Here is a 24225-nt window from a genome sequence, read left to right as displayed (position 1 = left end):
TCCGCCTGGACCTGTTCTCGAGGTCCTCAGAGTGGGCCTGGAGCTCGACGCATTGCTCCCGTAGGCGGAGAACGTCCTGCTGGAGATGGACTATCTCCTCATCGCGGCGCTGGGCCGCCGTTTCCACCGCGTCAACACGTTCTCCAAGGCCCTCGACCTCTCTGCGCACCTCCCGGACCTCGCTGGCTACCTCACTCTTGAGCGTCTGGAAGTCCTCCCTGAGGGAGCTGAATAAGTCCTCCATGAAGGATCTCGTGACCGGTGGCTCGCCTCCAGTGGCGTCTGCCGAGGCCCGAGAGGGCCCCGGGGATGGTTGCGTCCTGTCCCGCTGCTGCTGGGCCCTGCTGAGCATGTCTGGCAGAGTGCGGTCTCCCCTTTTCGCGCCTCCTCTCCCAGTCATCCTGGCCTCCGCAGTGGGCAAAGCACAGGGCTGGCCGCCGTAGATGCGTCCAGTCGCTCGTGGGCACCAAATGTGAAGGCCCCGCCGGGGACAAGGGTGATGCGTCACAGGCGACAAAATGGCGGCTCAGGCCAGGGCGAGACGATCACAGCACCGACCAGAGCGGTAAGCAGGGCCAAAGTCAGGGTCCTTCAGTGGCTCACTCCTAAGGAAGGCAGTGCGGGAGCCAGGGCGAAAGGAGGCACTCGTTCGGCAAGGGCGCGGGGAGGGTCGCCAGGTCCAGCTCCCCAGTGACGAGATGGCGGAAGAGCGGAACCCGGGAGGGCGGCCCAGCCGGCAAGACCGCCGGAGACCCCCGGGCTGCAGTGGGCCAGGAAAGAGCAAAGCAAATGTCTCACAGTTGCATCGGCGGGTACACCCAGATCGGCCGCCGCTCAAACACCTCCGTCTCCCGCCTCCAGGTGCGGGAGCCACGTCGCATCACTCACCGACCTCCGTGGGGAAGGGGTAGCGCACCAGCGAGGGTCCAGGGTCCGTTGTCCAGTGTCGACTCTGGTCACGTAGGCTCCGGCCGGAGGGACCCGCACTCCGCAGAGCACGTCGGGTCCGATCCCTCGGGAACACCCGCACACTGCACTCGGCCCAGCCGAGGCGCGCGGACAGCGCCGCAACACGCTCCGCCCTCAGGCTCCTCTCCGTGGTCCGATCCAGGCTCTTCTCCGTGGGCTGATCTACGAACAAACTTTCAGGGCACTTCCACCAGGGCTATGGGGGTCAAAGTAGTATCAAAATGTGCCCCAGGAACTCCGGCACAGTTCTCTCGCCCGCAAAGCAGCCGCGGGGGGAGAGAAGCGCAGGAACCGGGGCTCATGCTGAGCCGGGCCGGGGGAGCTACGGGAGGAAGCGTCCGCTCACACCGCCATCTTGGCCACGCCCCGAGTCCCATATTTAAAAGTTTTCTTGGCCGGACAGTCCTGAGCTGCCCTACCATTTAGACAAAACAAACTTTTTGTCGCTAAGAAATTGCCCAGCTTAGCCGCATCAGTCGGTATTTTAATATCCAAAAACTCTGCTTTTTTTACTTCATAAGCCTCTAGAATTTCTGTATACCACTGATCAGACAATTTTGGGTTTAATTTATGATTAAAATCTCCCAATAACAACATCAAATCATTCCCATACTTGTCACAAAGTGCATCCATATCATTCTTAAAATATAACAATTCGGCCCCATATTCCTTCCGTGAACTCCACTGCATATACACATTTAGAATCAACATATTTTCATATTTTTTATCAGCAAATGATGTTTGTATTCTACAAGCCAAGAGCCACTTAGACGTCACAGGTATCTGAAAAACCTTAGTCAATAAATTTGTTGAAATCAAAGTCAACAAGTCACTTGCTGGGCGGCCAGAGGTAGATTTTCCTGCTGGTCGGTAAATTTGTTGGAACCCTTCCACTACCGGGGGTACTCCACAGAGCCAGGTCTCTTGTATACAAATGATTTCACTCTTTTTTGTGAGTTCTTTCAAAGCTTCCTGTTTTACTTGAGTACCCAACCCATTTATATTCCAAGAGATCATATATGTGCTCCGCAGCTGCCCCATTACCTATTCTACATCGCTTAGGGGATCATTGATTACAGATTCCTCCTTATAGCTTTGTGAGGGGCCTGCTGGGCTTACGATATTACTCCAATTCTTCCAGGACTCCACTAGGTCTGAATTATTTATCACTATATTGAAGTTTCCCCGCCCTTGGTCCATTTCCCTTCCTGGTAGCTTCACTTGTCTCTTGCCTAGCCCTGCATGGTACTTTAAAGAAGATCTCTGCTGAGGCACCATAAGTCCTTGTACTAGCTCTTCTTTGGGCACTAGTCTAATCCCCTCTTTTCGGATCTCCTGCTCTGCATTTATTATTGCAGTTATGACCAGAGCCGAGTAGAACCGTACCTTAGTAACCTCCTTACCATCACCATTTACCTGGAATCCCACCTGTCTCAGGTCTTCTGTGCCTATTCTTTTTAAATTTGAACAATGCGCAAATATATTGAGAAGGTGGGATCTATTTAGATAAGCGCTCTTTTTTATTTTTTTCCCACCCCTTCCCAATTTCACTTGTTCAAAATAGAGCCACTTATTCCCTTTATCCACCTCTTCTCCCGACTTAACCCCCCCTGATGTGGTTCTGTGTTAATTCTACGTCCCTCGTCCGGGCTACTTTCCCGATGTACCTTCTTTTTAGATGGGGCCTTCCGGGCGGGTGCACTCGCTTGCTCAGGGGCCACATGTCTTATATTTTTTATCGCCTTTTCCTGGTGGGTTTGCTTCTTACAACCGCTCTCCTTTTTAGCTAGCCTCATGCCCCAATTCTCTGATCTTATTCTAGTTAATCTGAATTCCCTCACGGTTTTATGGGGCTGGGTCTTAGGATCTTGTACTACTACTTCTGTTAACTCATACCTTTCTTCACATTTTTTTGTCGCTCTTTTGCTCACCTTTCTTTTCACCCCCCTTCTTGCCACTCTTACTCTTTTTGATAAGCCATAGTTCCTAAATTCGCCTCTTCTTTTTACCAGCATTGGCCATCTTGACACATAAACTTCTTGATCACCCGAGTGGACTATATCAACATGACCTACTGATGGGGGATTACAATTCCACCTTCCTCGTCCCCTTCCCTCCCTAGCCCCGTAACCACCGGATCTAAGACAGGTCTTAACATTGAGGGCATTTGACCCCTAATACCCTGTAATTCTCCCTCAATTTTAGACAGGTAAATTTTTTGACTTTTCAGGTTATCATGGTTTAGCATTGTTACTTCTAACAATCCTTGTAACGATTTTTGCACCATTAGCATCAATTCCAAGATTGAAGATGCTGGGGTTTCTGACGACTCCAAGTTTATCTCAAGTGACTGGTTTTCGCCATTTGTGTCGCCATTTTTGTCCAGACCTACAAGGTCATTGCTTCCCATTAAAACCAGCTTTTCTGTTCCAGCAAGACTTCCATCTGGGTTTAGGATTCTTTCATCAATTTGCCTTGAACCCAGGCTAACTACCTCCTCTGACGTCTGTCGTACCAATCGCGGAGAAGAAGAAAGTCGCTGTGACATTATTGTCCCCTTTTGGCCTGTCAGAGACTGTACAGATCGAATGACCAGGTCTATGGAGTATACCAAACATTCATCAAAGATTAAAGACGTGCCCCCTTTCCATGAATCCTCCTCTTCTCTGGTAGCCATGGCTTTAGCCGGTGAGAAAACCCTTTTGAAGTGCTTTCCCACGAATTCCTTAATTGTATGGAACGCTACACTCCCCTTACTTCCTCCATATTGTAGTTCTTCGGGGGTTTACTCTTTATTCTTTTGAGAGCGTTTAGGTTTTTCCTTGGCCCCTAGTGATGTCAGGCTCTCTTGGTCGTCTTGTCGGGTTTCGCCGTTAGACTTTGCTTTCCTTGTTATTCCTAAAGTGCTTTTGTTTTACCGTGTGGCCATACTAGTCCTTAAGCACTTCCCTCAATTGCATTGTAATTAAAAACAATTTAATTTAATTTAAATTAAATATTAATGCAAGAATTATTTCCACTTACCTCTGTTGTGCCTTGTACTTGCGCTCGTGCCCCGTGCCCTTCTCCACTTCTCCTTGTAAATTTATTTGTCTTGGTTTATTTTGCCAATTGGACAAAGTTTCCTTCCTCCACGCCCTCAGCTTTGACTCTCATGAGGGTTAATGGGGGTTAATAAGGGTATAGCCAAGAGGGATCACTCCTTTTACTGTTTTGACCAAGAGGTCTACTCTCTTTACCCTCTCTTATGCCTCCACCAGCTTCCACCAGCTTCCTCTACTCCCACTCCACCTCCGCGACACAGGTAGAACTCAGGCGGGGGGGGGGGAGTTTTTCAAATTTTACACGCTCACGCTGGTCTATGGCAGGTCTGTGGCTATCTTATTCAGTTTGCGGGGCAGTGTACACGCAAGTTCGTGTTACCGAGAGTAAGGTTACCGCCTGGACTCACGGGTCTCACAGGTCCGGGCTCCTCTCTCCTCACGTCGCATCTCGGCTTAGCCCAGCTCTCAGGGCTCTGTACTCCGCAAGGGCGAGGTCACCGCTTGGACTCACGGGTCCCACAGGCCCCGGTCACCTCGCTCCTCGCTCCTCGCTCCTCTCGTTGTGTTTTAGTTGACTCGGCGCTCGCAGCAGCTCCGCTCCAGCAGCCGGCTTCTCTCTCGAGCTCTAGCACGCACAGCACGTCGGGGTCACGGGTCACGGGTCACGTAATACGGCAGCAACAGAGTCCATGAATGATGAATCATAGAGGTAAGAAAAGGTTCAATGGCAATTAAAAATAAGAGAGGGGAAAGAGGACAACCTTGTCTTGTATCTCTAAAAAGCGAAAATGTATTTGAGACTTGGCCATTAATGAATAAACGAGCCGTAGGGGCAAAATATAAAGCTGAAATCATGCGTATAAAAATATCCCTGAAATTAAATGAAGATAGCGTAGAAAATAAAAATTGCCAATGGATTTTATCAAATGCTTTCTCAGCATCTAAAGCTAAACTTCCAGATGGTAAGGTTGAAGTAGGACTTTGTTCAATAATATGTAGTAAGGTTCTTGTATTATTAGCAGAATATCTATTCTTCATAAAACTGGATTGGTCAGGATGTATGATAGAGTCTAATATGGGGGCCAATCTAGTATCAAGTATTTTAGCATATAATTTACAATCTTGATTAATTAAGGATATTGGACAATAATTAAAAAAATAACTGGTGTAAAAAAGGTAACAGTTGTGACTGAAATTCTTTATAAAATTCTGCTGGAATCCCATCTGGACCAGGAGATTTGTTCTTTTTAAGGGATTTCATAGCTGATATGATTTCATCTTTAGTAATAGGCGCATCAAGTCCAGTTTTATCCGTTTGCGAAATCTTGGGTAAATTACAGGAGTTTAAGAAGGAATCGATTAATGAAACATCATTAAAATCAGGTTTATTATATAATGTATAATTGAAATTCAAAATTCATTAACAATTTCATTGTGAGATAGAGCAATGTTACCATGGGGACTGTGAATTGAATTGATTTGAGTTTTATCTTTTTTTACACGCAAATAATTAGCTAAAAGTCTACCTGATCTATTGGCATTAAAGCTAAATCTGGCTTTAGCATTCGAGATTTCGATACCCGCTCTTTTACTAAGGATTGAATTAAATTCATAGCGCAATTTTTGTAGCTTAAATTTATATTGAGGATTTTTAGATGAGATAAAAAGTCGTTCACATTTCGCAATCTGTATTTGAAGAATTGTAACATTTGCGTGAATTTTTTTTGAATGCATCCCATCTATTAATCATAGAAGTAGAACCTTCAGGATTGAGAATAAAATATTCTTGAATGGCGGATAAGAGTTTAGGTTTATTATATTCATTTAAAATTATACCAGTGCTCATTCGCCATCTAGATTGTTTAGTAAAATTTGATTCCAAATTCAAAACCAAAGAAATCATAGCATGATCTGAGATGTCAATGTTACCAATAGTAGGAGTAGTTATTGAACCAATTAGTTGCCTAGATACCAATAAACAATCAATTCTAGAATGGGAATTCTGAGGATTTGAGAAAAACGTAAAACATTTTTCTGTAGGAAATGTAATCTCCAAATATCAGCCAACTTAGTGGTTTGGATAAATGACTTGCAAGCAAAATAAACCTTAGAAGGGTGAAACTTAGAAAGAGATAATTTATCTAATAAAGAGTCAGAGATAAAATTAAAATCACCTCCAACAATAAAAGGTGCATTACCGATCTTTAGAACCTCTGTAGTAAGTGTAGTCCAAAAAAATGGGTCATCTGCCGTTGGACCATAAACATTTAATAAAAATAAAAATGTGTCATGAACTTTAATTTTAGCAATTATATATCTACCATCTTTGTCAGAAGCTGTACTCAAAATTTGACAATGTAATTTTTTTGCAAATAAAATAGCAACTCCATTTTTCTTACCATTAGGAGGAGAAGAGACAATAGCATCTACCCATTTTTTCTACATATATTCTAAAATGTTATCATCTATATGAGTCTCTTGTATAAAACAAACATCCGCTTTACAACTACTTAAATAATCTAACATTTTTGTACGTTTAACTGGATGGCATAAACCTTTAACATTTAATGAAACTACTTTAATATTGTGTGTATTGGCTATGATAGAAGAAAGGAGAAAAGAGATCAAGAAGAGGAAGATAAAGAAAGGTCAAGAGAATGGGAAAAGGTAGCTCCAAATAAGGAAGGAAAAAAAGGAAAAAGGAAAAAAATCAAACAAAAGACATAAATGTGAGATGTGAAACGCGCGCACGCTTTACAATCATGACCAGAACCGTTGGAGCCCTTTATAAAGAAATTTCAGTATTGTGTCAGAAAAACATAACTGGTAACAATCATGTAGCAGAGTCACTGGTATCCATTGAGTGTTGTGATTGATGTTCCAAAAAATGTCTCAAATCTTCTGGACGTTGAAAAGACTTCGAGAAGTTATACTTCCAAATGTGCATCGTCGACGGATCAAAAAGGCCATATTTGTAGCCTAAACTCCGTAGTTGAGGACGAACAGCAGTGAATTCTTTGCGAATTGAGTTCTTTGGTGAGAAGGACGCTGTTCTGTTAAATAACTTGCCATCGATTGTTTGCTTTCTCTTGCTCCTGCCAAGATTGCCCTGTGACTTTCGGCCTCAGCCAAGACCAACCAAAGCCACAGACGCGCTTCCCTCGCGGACTGCGGACTGCCGGGGAACTACACCCCCCAGAAGGCAGTGCGGTCTCGCGGGAAGAGGCGCGAGAGGGCCCACGTCACCTGCATAAATTTCACCGGGAGATCGCGCTGCGCAGGACGCTGTTCTGTTAAATACCTGGCCATCGATTCTTTGCTTACTCTTGCTCCTGCCAAGTTTGCCCAGTGACTTTCAGGCTCAGCCAAGACCAACCAACCAAAGAGGGCCCACGTCACCAGCATCAATTTCACCGGGAGATCGCGTCCCGCACCCGTCAGAAGCCTAACTTCTTGGCTCTCTAGGAAAACTATCTGCATTCACCCAAGTAAGACTCTACCTTCATTTGTGATAAGCGCCCAATTTCCTATCAAGACTTATTCGTTCACACCACTTTAAGACTGATCTCTCACTTTGAACTGACCGTCTAATAATCATATATATCTAGCATAACTCTAAATCGAATCCAGCACTCAGTGAAAGGGTGGGCGTCCCCTTACACACTATAATCGTTAAATTGGTAAAATTACTCCATTGGGAATGGGCAAAAGAAAAATGAGTCAAGACCTGGGAGGTGGGAAGAAAGGGCAATCGGATTCACAACAATCACTATTGAGATTTTTCACTGGTGCCATGGGGGCACTCAACAAACAGATTCTCACAGTGGAATAATCTCTCGAGGAAAATTCCCTAAAGATCTCCACAGAATCAGATAAAGTAGCCAACAAGGCCTCCTCGAATCCCCCAGTAGAGTTAACGAAAGCTTCTAATGGTTGTATCCAGCCCACTATAGGCGAGTTTTCGATTAGCGACACAGATTCACTAACCCCACCTCCCCAGAAAAAACAAAAGAACCCCGCACCGCTAAAATGCACAGAGACAAGCAAAGGCAATTGTAAGAAGGGAATAACACTGTAGTAACCACTGCCCAAATAGCTCCCAAGCAATACAATCAATCAAAGAAAAGGCTTGGGCAGCGGAGGACTCCAGGCCCGACGACAACCGAACACCGTGGGAAAGCTGACTCATATAAGGGTGATTTAAAGAACCTGACTATACTAGTTGAAGGATTGAACCTATATCTGAGAGTTAGCCTAGACCAAATAAGGAACAGACTGACTCTCATAGAAGACTCGATACTTAGTCTTAAGAACCAGGGCTCTGGCTCCCCCCCTGGGTTAACTGAATTAGAGAGGGGGAAAAACAGTAACACCACACAAACGAGACCATCAATTGACCCTGAAGGGAGTGTTCCCTATACTCGAGAGAAGGTTCATACTGATTCTTTAGTGCCATCTTCCGCCACATCACATCATCCAGAAAGGGTTCCCTCTCTTCTGCCTAATAGATGTAATCTATTTGACAGTTTCCCCCTGATTGGTAAGACCATTGGTAGAGACAGAGATATAGGCAGTACATCTTGCCCCCCCTAGAACTGAATCCCAAACAACTAATACCTTCCCACAATCTAAAACACTGGGACAACTCTGGAACTGACCAGCTCTTACATCTCCCGCCAGATGCTACCCCTTACGTAATTGTCTTGGCTAATGCCCAAAAATGGGTCTCTCAGAAATCGAGACCTGGGAGTCGCTCAGAAACAAGTCACTCCACTGGCTTGGCTAGAAGATGGGCTTAACTGACCACTTGTTCCAGGAGTTCAAGATGGTCCGGAGGGTGCAATGGGTTGGAAGCCTAGGAAAATCCTTACCAGGAGATTGCATTGTCCTTACATTTAGATCTCCCATGTTGGTCAGAAAAATTCTTGAGGGGAGTGGAAATAATTGCTTGATTGCGAACTGTATAAATATCTTTCCGCTGGGTTTCTTCTATCCCCCAACTAGAAGACAAACATATAGAGGTCCATTTCTAACTCAAATACCAAATTGTGAATTTCCTATCTCAAATAGATTTAACCCGCTCATGGGTTTAGATGGTATAGACTGACTAAAAAATTCATCTCCTAGATTTTTAAGGCCACGGTCTTTGTTATCTGACTCTCCTAGACCCAAAATCGATCTTTTTCCCACTTCTAGCTGCCCCCTATCCATAGATAATACTGCTCCTAAACTCCACTTACATAGCTCATTTAACCAGCTTATAAACCTGAATACAGGGGGAAACAACCTTTACAACGCAACTTTTACAACGAACTACCATTACAACTAATTTTTTACAACGCAAAAACTTTTACAACGCATACCATTACAACGCAGGATTTTACAACGCAAGTACCTTTACAACGCATACCATTACAACGTAAGTATTGGTAAGTATATAATTATTTTTAAAATATTATATGTTTGGGTTTTTGGGTAAAGGGGTATTTTTAGGGTTCAGGGTCAGTTTTCAGTTTTTGGGTAAAGGGGTATTTTTAGGGTTCAGGGTCAGTTTTCAGTTTTTGGGTAAAGGGGTATTTTTAGGGTTCAGGGTCAGTTTTCAGTTTTTGGGTAAAGGGGTATTTTTAGGGTTCAGGGTCAGTTTTCAGTTTTTGGGTAAAGGGGTATTTTTAGGGTTCAGGGTCAGTTTTCAGTTTTTGGGTAAAGGGGTATTTTTAGGGTTCAGGGTCAGTTTTCAGTTTTTGAGTAAAGGGGTATTTTTAGGGTTCAGGGTCAGTTTTCAGTTTTTGGGTAAAGGGGTATTTTTAGGGTTCAGGGTCAGTTTTCAGTTTTTGGGTAAAGGGGTATTTTTAGGGTTCAGGGTCAGTTTTCAGTTTTTGGGTAAAGGGGTATTTTTAGGGTTCAGGGACAGTTTTGGGTTTTTGGGTAAAGGGGTATTTTTAGGGTTCAGGGTCAGTTTGGGGTTTTTGGGGTACAGGGTTAATTTGTAAAAATAAAATAAAATTATATTTAAATTAAATTAATTAAATGTAATTTAAATATAAATTAATTATATTTTAATAATTTAAATTAATTTAAATTAAAAAAAATATTTTTAGGGTTCAGGGTCAGTTTTGGGTTTTTGGGGTACATGGTTAATTTGTAAAAATAAATTAAAATTATATTTAAATTAAATTAATTAAATAAAATTAAATACAATTTAATTATATTTAAATAATTTATATTAAAAAAAATATTATATACTTACCAATATTTACGTTGTAATGGTATGCGTTGTAAAGGTACTTGCGTTGTAAAATCTTGCGTTGTAATGGTATGCGTTGTAAAAGTTTTTGCGTTTTAAAAAATGTGTTGTAATGGTAGGCGTTGTAAAAGTATGCGTTTTAACGTCATACATCCGAATACAGGCCTATGGACTAAGGGGATGGACTCTTCAAATGGACAGGAGATACTGGAAAGCATTAGGGTAGGGCCTGTAAATAGAAATAGGAGTACCCAGAGCATAAAACCCACAGAGCAGTCTTTAGCAAAGATAGCATTCTGGAATGTAGCAGGTCTGCAATCAAAAAGGGTAAATGAGATATGGCTTGAATTTATTGGAAACTTTAACATACTCTGTTTCCAGGAGACATGGGTGAAACTACCAGTTCACCTTGAGGGCTTCAAAACATACTTCTCGCAAGCACTCTCCTCTAAATCAGGTAGGGCCAAGGGGGGTTTCATAATATACATTGCAAATCTCTTGGAATTTAAGAAAATTACTCCATTCAAGTTGGAACCCAATTATCAAATAGTAATTTTAGACCTAAATAAACAAGACTCCTATGTACTAATACATTTTTATAATAATCTTCCCCATTCTGATTTAATATCTACCTTAAAAGACATTTCAACTACCCTACAGAAAATTAAAAACGATTACTCCCAAAAAATTCTTATAATATGGGGTGGGGACTTTAACCTCACCCGCTGTAAACACAATAATAACTTGATCTGTGGACTTCAGGACGAGAGTGAGAACATACTAATTCACTTCCCCCATACACCAGTAGGAGAATGTTTAAATGAAATCTTATTTGCACTGGAGTTAGGCTTTGTAAATGAGTTGGTGTTTCCAACTGTTCCACTCACAGCCACCTTTAATGGAAGAGGAGCTTGTAGTATTATAGACTTTATTTTCTTCCCTAGAAATGCTGCACCTTCTGTCCTGGATTTCACAATACCTCACAACTCTACTAGTGACCACTTTCCTATTAGTGTAACAATCACCCTTCCACATTATCCTGATAAACACAAGCCAGAGATATCACATGGACAAGATTTTTTAACGTTAGACAGGTTAAACGGTTACTCCCTAAAGTGGGATAAAATCGATCCAGCATTAATAACAAGGGAGGTTGTGTCCAACTCCCTGAGTTCTATAAATAAATGCTTAGAACCCGCTACCCCACACAACGAAATTCTAGATAGCTTCCTAACTATAACTAGCACAGTTAGAACAGCCCTCCACAAGAAAGCTAAGGGTGGTAAGGACAGAAAGAAAGGCTGGTTCGATAACACTTGTACAAAAGCCTACTCTAATCTAAAAGTAGCCCTTCATAAACCAGAACGAGACAGGAAAGAAGTCTCAGTACTAAGAAAGGCGTATAACCGGTCCATCAAAGCAAGGAAGAGGGAATTAAAAAATGAATTATGGGAACAACTACATAAAAGCTGTTCCACCAAAGATAACATTTCCTTTTGGAAAACCATCAGGTCACCCTTCTTAACTGAAGCTAGGGTAAACTCTAAAGTAGACGTCGCTATCGACGAGGCTGCCTGGGTCCAACACTTTTCCCAGATATTTGGCTTACCATCACAGGATAAAGACACCCCTATAGACAAGGGTAATTTAAATACTAACTTAGCGTCCCCAATTTTCCCGATAGCTCTCGAAATAACACATTTCGAAGTTGAGCGTTCACTGCAAGCGAGTAAGGGGGAAAGGCACCTGGCCCCGACGGGGTTCCGGTTGACTTATATAAACATAATCTGGAACTATGGACCCCCATATTGACCAGAGTTCTGGAAGCCTCCTGTGTTGTGGGACTTGTAGAATCATGGTCAAAATCTGTCCTGGTCCCGATCTTTAAAAAAGGGGATCGTCAAAGCCCTGCCTGCTATCAGCCTATCTCTCTGCTCGATTCGTTGGGCAAAGTTGTAGGTCGCATAATTCTTGAACGCTTCCAGCAGTGGGCAGAAGACCACAAGAAGCTTTCAGACCTCCAATTTTGATTCAGAGAGGGTCTAGGAACCACAGAGCAGGCTCTCAACTTGACACTAATCATGGGAAAATACGTCCATGCAAAGGGTGGAAACCTTTACATTGGCGTATGCCGATTTAACGGCAGCCTTTGATTGCGTGAGCCACTCCAAACTATGGTCCATCCTATTGTGAATGGGAGCTGACCCCACTCTAGTTAGTTTTCTATGGGAGATATACTCAAATGCAACAGCCAGAGTGAGATTCGGGCTATCAGGCGAATTAACGGCCCCATTTGGGGTGGAGAGAGGGGTAAGGCAGGGCTGCGTCCTGGCCCCCTTCCTATTCACGCTCTACACTAACGATCTGGAACGCGTGATGTTGGAGGGTTGTCAGGACCTACCATCCATTGGGAAACTACCAATTCCGGCCCTACTGTACGCCGATGACGCCGTAATCCTCGCCCGAACACCCCTTGGCTTACAACGAGCTCTCAACAGCTACCATAGTTTTATGGGGAACCTAGATCTTAGGATCAATATAAAAAAAACCTTTGTGATGACTAGTGGTCCTAGATCTAGGAAAACACTGGACACATTCATTGAAAAAACAAAGCTCGAGAACACAAAGACCTATCCTTACCTAGGCATACTAATTGATAACAAATCCACGTGGAAGCAAGCTTTGAGGCCAGGAAATTGCTTTTTTCAAGGGCAGTAACAGCTTTAGCGAATTTTGCACAAAGGTTAGGGAAAAGGCCACCAATCAAACTGATAAAACTGTACCAAGCCAAATGCGTAAGCGTCGCCATTTATGGTGCCGGAGTATGGGGGTATGGTAAGGTGGATGTGCTCCAAAAAGTAGAAAACAGCTTCTTAAGATTTATTTTGGCTGTCCCGCAAAGCACCTCTACTTATAGCTCCCACTTGGAACTAGGTATGCCGTATCTAAAGTGCAACCAATATTGTTATGGCACCGTCTTTGGACATCGACCAAAACCACCCTTAACAAAGACTTAATTCAGGATTGCCTTGCCCTAGAGCATAACCACAAGATTGGATGGCTTAACTATATTAAGAACTTCCTGACCGATTTAGGATTAGCAAGATATTATTATTCGCCTTTAGCAATCTCAGAACTATCCAGAAAGGCCCTTAAAAGATCTTGTTTAAGCCATCTGGATCAACTGCGGTTGTCTACTGAGGCTCCCAAATCCTCAGTCCAACATACGTTATCCATCCAAACTACATTAACTATTCAGCCCTATCTCACTTTTAACCTAAGTTCCTATGAAAGGTTTCTTTTAACGCGATTTAATCTGGATATATTTCATCGCCTATTGTCCTTTCCAAAAATGAACGATTGGTCTAAGCAATTAATTTTATGCCCGTGAGATGATGTCTCCACACAAACGACAATTCACTTGGTTCTATTTTGCAAATTTTATATGGATTTCAGGAAACGCTGGTTGATTCCGATCTTAAAAACTATGGGTCTTCGCAGATGTCGAGCTGCCTACCTTGCTATCCAATATCTTGAAAAACCATGTGTCGCTAAGAACATCGTACTATTTAAAAAGTTGTGTGTAAGACATAGGCCTAACCTCGAATAGACGATGAAATCATGGGCAGTACCTGAAAATACTTCCATACCAGATCCCGCTCCTAGGTATTTCTACTGTATATACATTTTAATTAATTGTAATTTTACTCAAACTTTTTAACTGTTGAATTTTTAAATATTTGATGTGAATGTACTTTTATGGTTTTTATACAAACGAGAACCGAATAAAGGTCTTTTTTGATTTGATTTGATTTCAGTTCTTTGGTGAAATCTTGATGAATGAATATTTTGTTTCCATTTATCATTAATGAAGAAATTTCTCTAGCTGCTTTTCTGATTAAAAATGGTGGTGTCGAAGAACTTTAAAAATCATTTGTCGCGGTTTTGTGTGAAGAGGGTTCCTATGTGAGGGAATCCTATGAGCCGTATCAATTTCAATTTTTTCTGGAAACTTAGGGGCCGGTTAGGATTGCGGACGGATCGCCGATCCGTCCGCCATCCTTGCCCGTCCGCCACCTATTTCCCCCCTGCTATATTACAATGGTGGGGGGGACCGCGGCGGACGGAAACACCATCCGCCGCTTTTCCAGACACCGCCAGCCATATTAGGATGGCCTCATGCAGATGCCTTTCCGTGGCCTCAATGCCGCCACGGAAAGGCATTCGGTCTTTACTTTGGGGGCCAAATGCACCGTCCGCTGCAATGTTAAAAATGCATGATGCGCCCGCCAGTGTGGCGGGCGCATCATAATTGGCATGGCGGGACCGCCACCCACGTGGCAGACTGTCCGGTTTTCAACAGGGGTTGCGGACGGGCAAAGTCCGTCCGCCATCCTATATTTGTAAAAGACCAGGCAATAGATTCTCCAAATATAATCTGCAGTTATTTCCTTCAACATCTTCAGGCATATTAAATATGCGTAAATTGTATTGTCTGTTGCAATTTTCCAAGTCCAGTAATGCTGAACACATAGGTGAGATTTTTGCAACATGTGGAATAAATGTATAAAATTTAGCCTTATTATCCTGTATTTTGATGGAATTATCTGATATTTTCATTGACAGGCTAGCCATTTCTTTGAGCACATTGAAGCAATAGTATCTGTGCTGACTCGAAGAGCCTGAATTTCCTCCAATATTAGAGATAGTGAGGGTTCAGAAGACTCCTCTACCTTAGATTTAGCAGGAGGAGGAAAAACTTGCTGCCTCCTTTTATTATTATTAGAACTTTTATTTTCCATATTGATGTAAAAGTGACAAAATTATAATTGCAGAAGCCAATTATTGAATGGGAAATCAGAAACTGTGGAAAAACCCAAGTAATGACTGGTGCAGCAGCTAAAATGGGCTGGGGGAGTGGCTAGGCCCAAGCCAGGCCCTTTCCTGACAGATCACTCCGCCCCCTTGACAGAAAGCCTGGCTGTACCTGATTGCTCTGCAGGGAGCAGGAACCAGGCGAAGGAAAAAAAACACTTCTGCTGCAGGAAATCGAATAAAATCGCTCCACAGTAGAGGTAAGGGCTTCAGGAATCAAGAGACCTCCTTAAATCAAAGTTTCTGATGAAAATCGTCGTTTTATGTCTGAAAAGGGGCTAAAAACGCTCCGAGACTCGTAAACGGCCGCCATCTTGAAATCACGTGCTCACGCGTCACCACTTCTCCCTTCTTCCACACTACTCTTGCTGCCTTTTCATCTCATTCTTTCAGGTTACCTTTTCATTACAGCTTTTCCCCTCTGTTCCTGTTTTCCCATCTTTCTTTTTCCCATTCTTTCTCTCTTTTGTACCTTTCTCTCTCTTGCTCTGGGTAAAAGTCTTATAATGCAACAGAAGTCCCTCTCACCCACCACCGGCAACTACAAGCACACATTTGGCACTGTTTGCACCTATGTGGGAGTGCCGCCATTGAGGGCTGCTCAAAGAGAATCCTGGGTGGAACTACGTAATAAATGTGTTGACTGGCTTACAAAACACAAAGGCGTTAACCCAATCCATAGCAATAACATATTGATGGAACAGAGAGTGGGGTGGGTTGGACGCTCTGAGAAAACTATTGAAGGCCCCCATATTATGGTTAAGATTCGAAGACATTCGATCGCATGCAATTTGTTAAGACAACAGGAGGATAGCAGCGGTTCTAACACTAACATTTGCTGCCTCCCCCACTATTTTTATAAACCCATGATAACAAGGCTTTTACCCCCCCCCCCCGCAATATTCCATACAAGAGAAAACGTTCACCATCTTACAGGGTTTAGATTGGTTGGATTGACTCAGACACACTTCTCCTGGCAGGTCCAGCTCGGTAATCAGTGACCCAATCACAGAGCCAGCCTCAAAGAACACGTTAGGCTCGAGTGTAATTAGAACTCCTAAAGATTACACATTAAAAATACTGAGCTGGAATATAGCCAGGTTACAATCTAAACGGTCATGCCCGAACTGGCATTCCTTTATCAGCCAGTATGACATATTAATGTTTCGGGAGACCTGGCTGAGGAATGAAGCACATATAGACGGCTTTGTATGCTGTTAAAACCCAGCATCTCCATCAAGGTGCGGGCGTTCGATACGGGGGTTGATAACCTGGGCGAATATCAAAGCAGGAGGCAGAGTGAAGGCTTTTGACATAGCCGACGCTAATTTCCTGACAGTGAGGTATAAAAGAGGTCAACCATTGTATTTAACCCATCCCACAAGCACCATAGAGATACTCTAGCAGAAGCACACTGAACGATGGGTTACATGGGTTTTTATAGCAAAAGATCACAAACAAGGGATGCCCGGAGGTAAATAGAGCTTTTTGAAAAACACACAAATGAGGTAACGGCAAGAATCAACAGTCTTGGTGTCTTGCGCAATTGCTACGTCCTAAGGCTGAACAAAAAGATATGCTATCTGAGTAAACTTTACTTGAGGATTAGCCATTGTCTGAAAAACCTCGTGCAGACGCCAGCTGTTCTTTTGCACTGACTCTGCATGTATACACAGCCTACAATGCCCCAATCTAGATTCTTTACTCATGTTTATACAGATGTGGTGAAAGGTTAGAGCCGGGCTAGAAGCAGGGTAGGGGTGAAAAATGGAGGAGGCATAGTTAATCAAAAAATTAGACAATCAGATTTTACAGTCCTTCCTTTTCAGGCTATGCTGAATCCATTTTAAAAGTACATGTATTAATCTCTGATGTCAATATTCATACGTTCGTAAATTTCAGTTTGCATCATAATTTCTCGATTTGATTCATGAACATTAATCGGGGGAGGTTTAATACCACTGTGCCTCTCGAGGCCGGGTCACCCCCCTCACTCGCCTGCTGCCCTGCTAGCCAGCCTCCTTGCCCTGCCTGCCTGCCTGCCGCCTGCCTGCCGCCACCGCCGCCCCCCCAGCACCCCCGAGCGGCCCAGCCACAGCGGAGCCGGGCGCTCGCCACTTTTCCCGCCGCTGGCCCCTGCGGCCCCGCCCACCACCGGCCCATTGGCCCGGACGCTCGCCCAGCCCAGCAGACCCGCCCTCCCGTCCCCCTTCTTATGACGCCCCCTGAGCGACCGCGCAGCGGACGCGCGCAGCGGGAGCACCGATTGAGCGCCGAAGGTGCGCCAAAGGTAAGCCCGTCTGCGCCCGTCCGTGCCTGGACCGCGCCCAGCGCCAGGACCCCTGGCCCTCGCAGACCCCAGCCCACCCGCCGGACGTACGACGCCGCCACCCTCAACGCACTCAACGCCGGCCGAACCCCTGGATGCTACCGAGCCACCCCGAGACGCACCCACGGACCCTTCATCTGCCAGGCCTGCAAGTTCTCCTGCATCCGGACCTGCACTGCACCAGCGTCCACCAAGCAGAACACCAGCAGCAACCACCTGAAGTGCATCCTGCTCAAAACCCGCTCCGTCCACAGACACGCCGTCGAGCTCTGGAACCTGCTCGACACCACAGACCCAGACGTCGCCTTCCTCACGGAAACCTGGATGAACGCCTCCTCAGCGCCCGACATCGCCATCGCCATCCCGGACGGCTACAAGATCATCCGGAGGGACCGCGTCAACCAGACAGGAGGAGGCATCGCCATCATCCACAGGAACACCATCCGCATCACGACCAACACCGATGACACCATCGCACCCGCCGAACACCTGCACTTCCAGATCCATGTCAACCCCAAGACCACCCTCAGAGGCACCCTCATCTACAGACCCCCGGGACCATGCACACAATTCAGCGAGGACATCGCCGACTTCATCAGCCCGCTCGCCCTCCCCTCAGCCGACTACATCCTCTCCGGGGACCTCAACTTCCACCTGGAGAACAACAACGACCGCAACACCACCACCCTGCTGGACAACCTCGCAAACCTGGGACTCAAGCAGCTGGTGACCACCCCCACCCACTACGCCGGACACACACTCGACCCGATCTTCTCTTCCAGCAAGGACATCGCCTTCAGCCACGCCACGGGACTCCCATGGACGGACCACAGCTGCGTCCACTTCAGCTTCAGAAGGACCACGCTCCACCATCACCAGCAACAGGCTCCCCGCAGAAGCTGGAACAAGATCACTGCAGACCAGCTCACTACGTCCTTGAGCAAGAACCCTCCCACCAGCACAACGAACCCCAGTCAAGCAGCCACCAACCTCACGAAATGGATCAGCGACTGCGCAGACGAACTCGCCCCGCTGAAGACCCCGCGGAGCAGACCCGGCAGCAAGAAAGCCCCATGGTTCAACGACGAACTCAAGAGCTCCAAGAAGAACTGCAGAGCACTCGAGAAAACCTGGCGCACAGACCCAACACCGGACAACATGACTGCCCTCAAGCTCGCCACCCGAAAACACCACCAGCTGATCCGCGCCACCAAGAAAACTGCATTCAAGGAACGACTGGACAACAACGCACACAACAGCAAGGAACTCTTCAACATCGTGAAAGAGCTCTCCAACCCCAACGCCGGAAACAACGACATCACCCCTTCGCAAGACCTCTGCAACTCCCTCGCCTCCTACTTCCACAACAAGATCGCGGACATACACAACAGCTTCAGCACTCAACCAACGCACGCCACGACCGAACCACCGCCCCCCACCACCACCCTCCGCGCCTGGACCCCGATCAGCACCGAAGACACCATCCGCACGATGAACTCCATCCACTCCGGATCTCCGACAGACCCCTGCCCTCACCACGTCTTCAACAAGGCCGACGCTGTCATCGCACCCCACCTGCGGGACATCATCAACACCTCCTTCGACATCGCCACCTTCCCGGAGAGCTGGAAGCATGCCGAACTCAGCGCTCTACTCAAGAAACCATCAGCAGACCCTACCGACCTCAAGAATTACCGCCCCATCTCGCTGCTCCCGTTTCCGGCCAAAGTCATCGAGAAGACCGTCAACAAGCAACTGGCCGCCTTCCTCGAGACGAACGGCTCCCTCGACCTCTCGCAGTCTGGCTTCCGGGCCAACCACAGCACCGAGACTGCCCTGATCGCAGCCACAGACGACATCCGAGCCCTGCTCGACAACGGAGAAACAGCGGCCCTCATCCTCCTGGACCTCTCCACGGCCTTCGACACTGTCTGCCACCGCACCCTAGTACAGCGCCTCAGCAACGTCGGAATCCAGGAGAAGGCACTGGAGTGGATCACCTCCTTCCTCACCGGAAGGACACAGAGAGTCCGCCTCCCCCGTTCAGATCGGAGGCCACCGAAGTCATCTGCGGCATTCCTCAAGGCTCCTCGCTCAGCCCAACTCTCTTCAACGTCTACATGAGCCCCCTCGCAGCCATCGCACGCCAGCACAACCTGAACATCATCTCCTACGCCGACGACACCCAGCTGATCCTCTCCCTCACTAACGACCCCGCCACCGCCAGAGCCAACCTGCACGAAGGGATGACAGAAGTAGCCAAATGGATGTCGAACAGCCGCCTGAAACTGAACTCAGACAAGACGGAAGTCCTCATCCTGGGATCCTCACCCTCCGCCTGGGACGACTCCTGGTGGCCCCCCGCCCTGGGCAGCGCACCCAAACCAACTGACCACGCACGCAACCTGGGCTTCATCCTGGACTCCTCCCTCTCCATGACCAGACAAGTCAACGCCGTCTCCTCGTCGTGCTTCCACATCCTGCGAATGCTACGCAAGATCTTCCGATGGATCCCCACCGAGACCAGGAAGACGGTCACCCAGGCCCTCGTCACCAGCCGTCTGGACTACGGCAACTCCCTCTACGCCGGAACCACCGCCAAACTCCAGAAGAGACTTCAGCGGATCCAGAACACCTCAGCACGACTCATCCTGGACATCCCCCGCCGCAGCCACATCTCCGGACACCTGAGAGACCTGCACTGGCTCCCGGTCAACAAGAGAATCACCTTCCGGCTCCTCACCCACGCACACAAAGCCTTACACAACCAAGGACCAGGATACCTCAACAGCCGCCTCAACTTCTACGCTCCCACGCGCCAGCTTCGATCGACCAGCCACGCCCTCGCCGCCATCCCCCGCATCCGAAGAGCCACCACAGGAGGAAGGTCCTTCTCCTACCTGGCCGCCAAGACTTGGAACTCCCTTCCGACCCACCTCCGCCTGACCCAGGACCACCTCGCCTTCAGGAAGCAGCTCAAGACCTGGCTATTCGAGCAGTAGCGACCCCCCCCCCCCAGCGCCTTGAGACCCTCCGGGTGAGTAGTGCGCTATACAAATGCTCTGATTGATTGATTGATTGATTGATTGATTGATTGATTGATTGATAATATCATTACAAGTAGCTATACAAGCTGTACATATCGTAGAGGCACATTGAATGCAACAACAGCAGGTGAGAAAGATGATTCCTATGGTACCTATTCCCATTAATAATTTCCAGCCCCATGTAGAATTGATTCCCCATAACCACTCAGACCAAGTCCATGTTCCTTGGTCTTGATGTATATCTACAGCTATTTTATGCAATTTAGAAATGGCATCATAAACAGATGGGGTGCGGTCAGGGATGAACACACAGCAGCTACTCCCGATAATGCGACATGCTCCACCATGATCAGCTAATACTATGTCTAGGACCATTCTATTTTGCAACATTACAATTCTCGTAATTTGAAGCTCTTCCGTAATATTTCCAAGAGCCATTGCTGTTTGATTAGTTACTGCTTCTACCACCCAAGTCAGGAATCTAATCTTCCTACTATTTAGGGCTGCCCGACAAAGAAAAAGAATCCCAAGTTAAAATCATCGTACTGCTGTAATGCTGTATCAGTTTAATCTACTTCATCATTATTTATAGTTCTTTTAAATCTATTCACAAAATGTCATTAAACATCTCTGGTCTTTGTGATAAGATGCAGGTGCTAAGAATACAGGAGGAAGCAAAAAGGACACATAACAAGTTCCAGACCAACCGACTGGTAGATGATAATAACCTTTGTGTCCACAAATTAAATAAGTGTTATGTGAAGATAGGAAACTACTATTGTTCATTCCAGTGATATTCAATACTGTAGTACAGTCACTTTTTCCCACAGGAATACTGCCAATGCTGCTTACACAAAGGTCTGCTCGAGCTCTGGTTACAGCGATGACAGGAGGTCCATTACCTTTGGCTGTTTGAGTGTTAGGAAAAACATATCTTGTGGAGGAATTTCCTCTGCGATACTACTCCATTTCCCATACAGTTACTTTGGCCTGTGGGAGGCCTTCCTCATCGGGGTAACAGACCTGTTTAACTGGGCATTGAGTCTTTCAACATCAGCTAGAGTAATATTATTGATTGCAGAAGGCTACAAAAGTGCGAACCAGGCTCCACAAGAGCCATTATGTGAGAATGGCAGGGGAATGAGATGCGTTCCTCCTTTTTTCTGATGGGCTGGCATCATTTCACATACCTAGCAGTTGGTAGTGTTCGTAGCATTATGAGTATGATGTAGCATTTGTATGAAAGTGTTATTAAGGTAGGACATTCAGTGCTTTCGCTCGTGGTGGGGAAGGGTGAAATAACAATGTTCCGTGGGGACAGGAGTAGTAGTGGGCAATAAGTTTCGAGCTGGAATTACTTTCTCCATTGTCCAAAAAACTGCTGCCAATATTATCAACAATATGATCAGAGTCACCATACACAGAGTCTTGTCATTAATTTGCAGCTTGGATCCCAATCTCTGCATTTCTCCTTCTCTGTATCAATTCAACCACAGGTCAGAGAGAGACCCAGGCACCACTGAACACATATCACAACCCACTCTGAACCTAGTTCAGCTGATTCTGTGATCCTACCGCATCACAGCCGAACCATTCCACTAATTGAAGCTGGTCCTCCAGTATCTCTATCTGCTCTTTCCCTTCCTTGGTCGTAAATTGTACCTTGTTGCCAAAGCCGTAGTTTGATCAGGAAACAAAGTGTTTTCATTCAGGGAAGCAACACTTTTCTGAGTTTGTAAGATGTCTTTCAGATCGTTTCTGCCTTCTGGTTGGAGAAAAGTCGCTGGGATTCTTTACAGTGTACTGCATTTATTCAATGACGTCTGTTGGTGACACGGACAGCAGTTCGGGTGGCCAGCAGAAGTTGCTTGGCGTTCTTCCAACAAGGTTCCAAGTTCTTAGAGCGTTGAAAATGTTTGAATAACAAGAAGTGTCCGGGTTGGAGACTATGAGCTGGACCCTCTGATTTGTCTGGTGTAGCTTCATGCACCTGCCGGTAAATCAAAGACAATTTTTCAGTCAAATTTCTCAGATAATCACTCAAAATAGGGTACTGTATTTCCTTTATCACATTTGGCCTTGGGGTTCCCCGTAGATTCATAGGCCTGCGGAAAGCTATTTCGTAGGGAGAGAGTCTAATTTTACTATGTGGGATCGAATGAACAGATAATAATGCTAGTGGCAAAGCATCTGGCCAATTAAGGCCCGTTGTTGCCTATATCTTTGCTAGTTTAAACTTCAATGTAGCATTGTACCTTTCTACCAGACCCGCTGCCTGGGGGTAATTAGCAGCATGAAACTTTTGTTTTACCCTTAAACCCTTCATTAGGTACTTAATTATCTGGACAGTAAAGTGGGGGCAATTGTCACTCCATAGGACTCTACAAACCCCAAAACGGGGGAAGAACTCCTTTAACAGAATTCTAGCTGTTGTCAAAGCTGTGTTGTCTTTGTTTGGATAAGCTTCCACCCACTGACTAAAAGAAGAAACCACTACTAATACATACTTTAACTTATGACAGCCCTCTAACTGAATATAATCCATTTGAAGTGCTTCGAAGGGGGCCTGGGATGGAGAAAATCCACCAGTAGGAGTTGATACTCCCTTCCCAGGATTGTGCTGTAGACATATCTTGCAATGTTTAACCAAATGTTCAGCTGTTTTCCGAATGTGCTTATTATCCCAAACCTGTTCTAGTTGGGAGATAGTGTTTTTGGCCCTAACATGAGCAGGTCCGTGAGCCATGGTTACAAAGGGCAGTATATAAGCATAAGGTAACTTCCATTTCAGCATATCTTTTGACCTCCAACATCCCTCATAATCTAACTCTCCTTCCTTTTTCCATTCTGCTTTTTCTCGTTCTTTAGCTAACTGCTGTATTTCTTTGATCTCTGTATACATATTTTCCCATCTCTCAGCTTGGGATCGTAATACATACATCCTACTTGTGTGTATACTCACAGTGTTTCTGGCAATTTCGTCTGCAAAGGCATTTCGCTGTCCCACTTTATCTGCGATTCTCTTGTGAGCACTACATTTGATAATAGCTACACTCTTTGGCAATGTCAAGGCAGTAAGAAGACTATTTACCAATTCACCATGCTGTATTTTAGAACCATGGGAGGTTAGGAATCCTCGTTCCTTCCAAAGTTTGCCAAAATTGTGTGCCACACCAAATGCATACTGACTGTCTGTGTAAATGTTCACTAATAACCCTTCACTAAGTTCACAAGCCCTTAAAAAGCACAATAAGTTCAGCTGATTGGGCAGATTTTTGTAGAATACAAGCTGTTTCTACCAGTTTATAATGTGGTTATGACATAGGATGCAGAGGTGGTGCCATCAGTAGGAACCATCCACCCATAATTCCCCCTCAGGATCTAAGATCTATTCTTCCCTTAGTTTGTTCTTCTGTCATAAAAATACAGTTGTGAAAATCATGAGTTTGTTCAGCTGGCAAAGGTAACAACGTAGCTGGGTTCAATGTCAAACATCTCTTGAGTGTGATATGAGGTGCCAAGAGCGTAGGTTTGTATCCTGTAAGTCTAGCACTAGTCAGGTGTTGTGTCTTAGTCTGCTTAAGGAGTGCATCTATGGAATGTGGTACCATAATCATAAGCTTATTACTCAATACTATCCCCACAGATTGTCGTGTAGAAATGGCCGTGGCAGCAACCGCTCTAAGACAGCCTGGAAGTCCTCTGGCCACTGGGTCC

Source organism: Lissotriton helveticus, chromosome 12, assembly GCF_964261635.1.
Source record: "Lissotriton helveticus chromosome 12, aLisHel1.1, whole genome shotgun sequence".
Lineage (NCBI taxonomy): Eukaryota > Metazoa > Chordata > Amphibia > Caudata > Salamandridae > Lissotriton > Lissotriton helveticus.
This window is presented reverse-complemented; position numbering follows the sequence as displayed.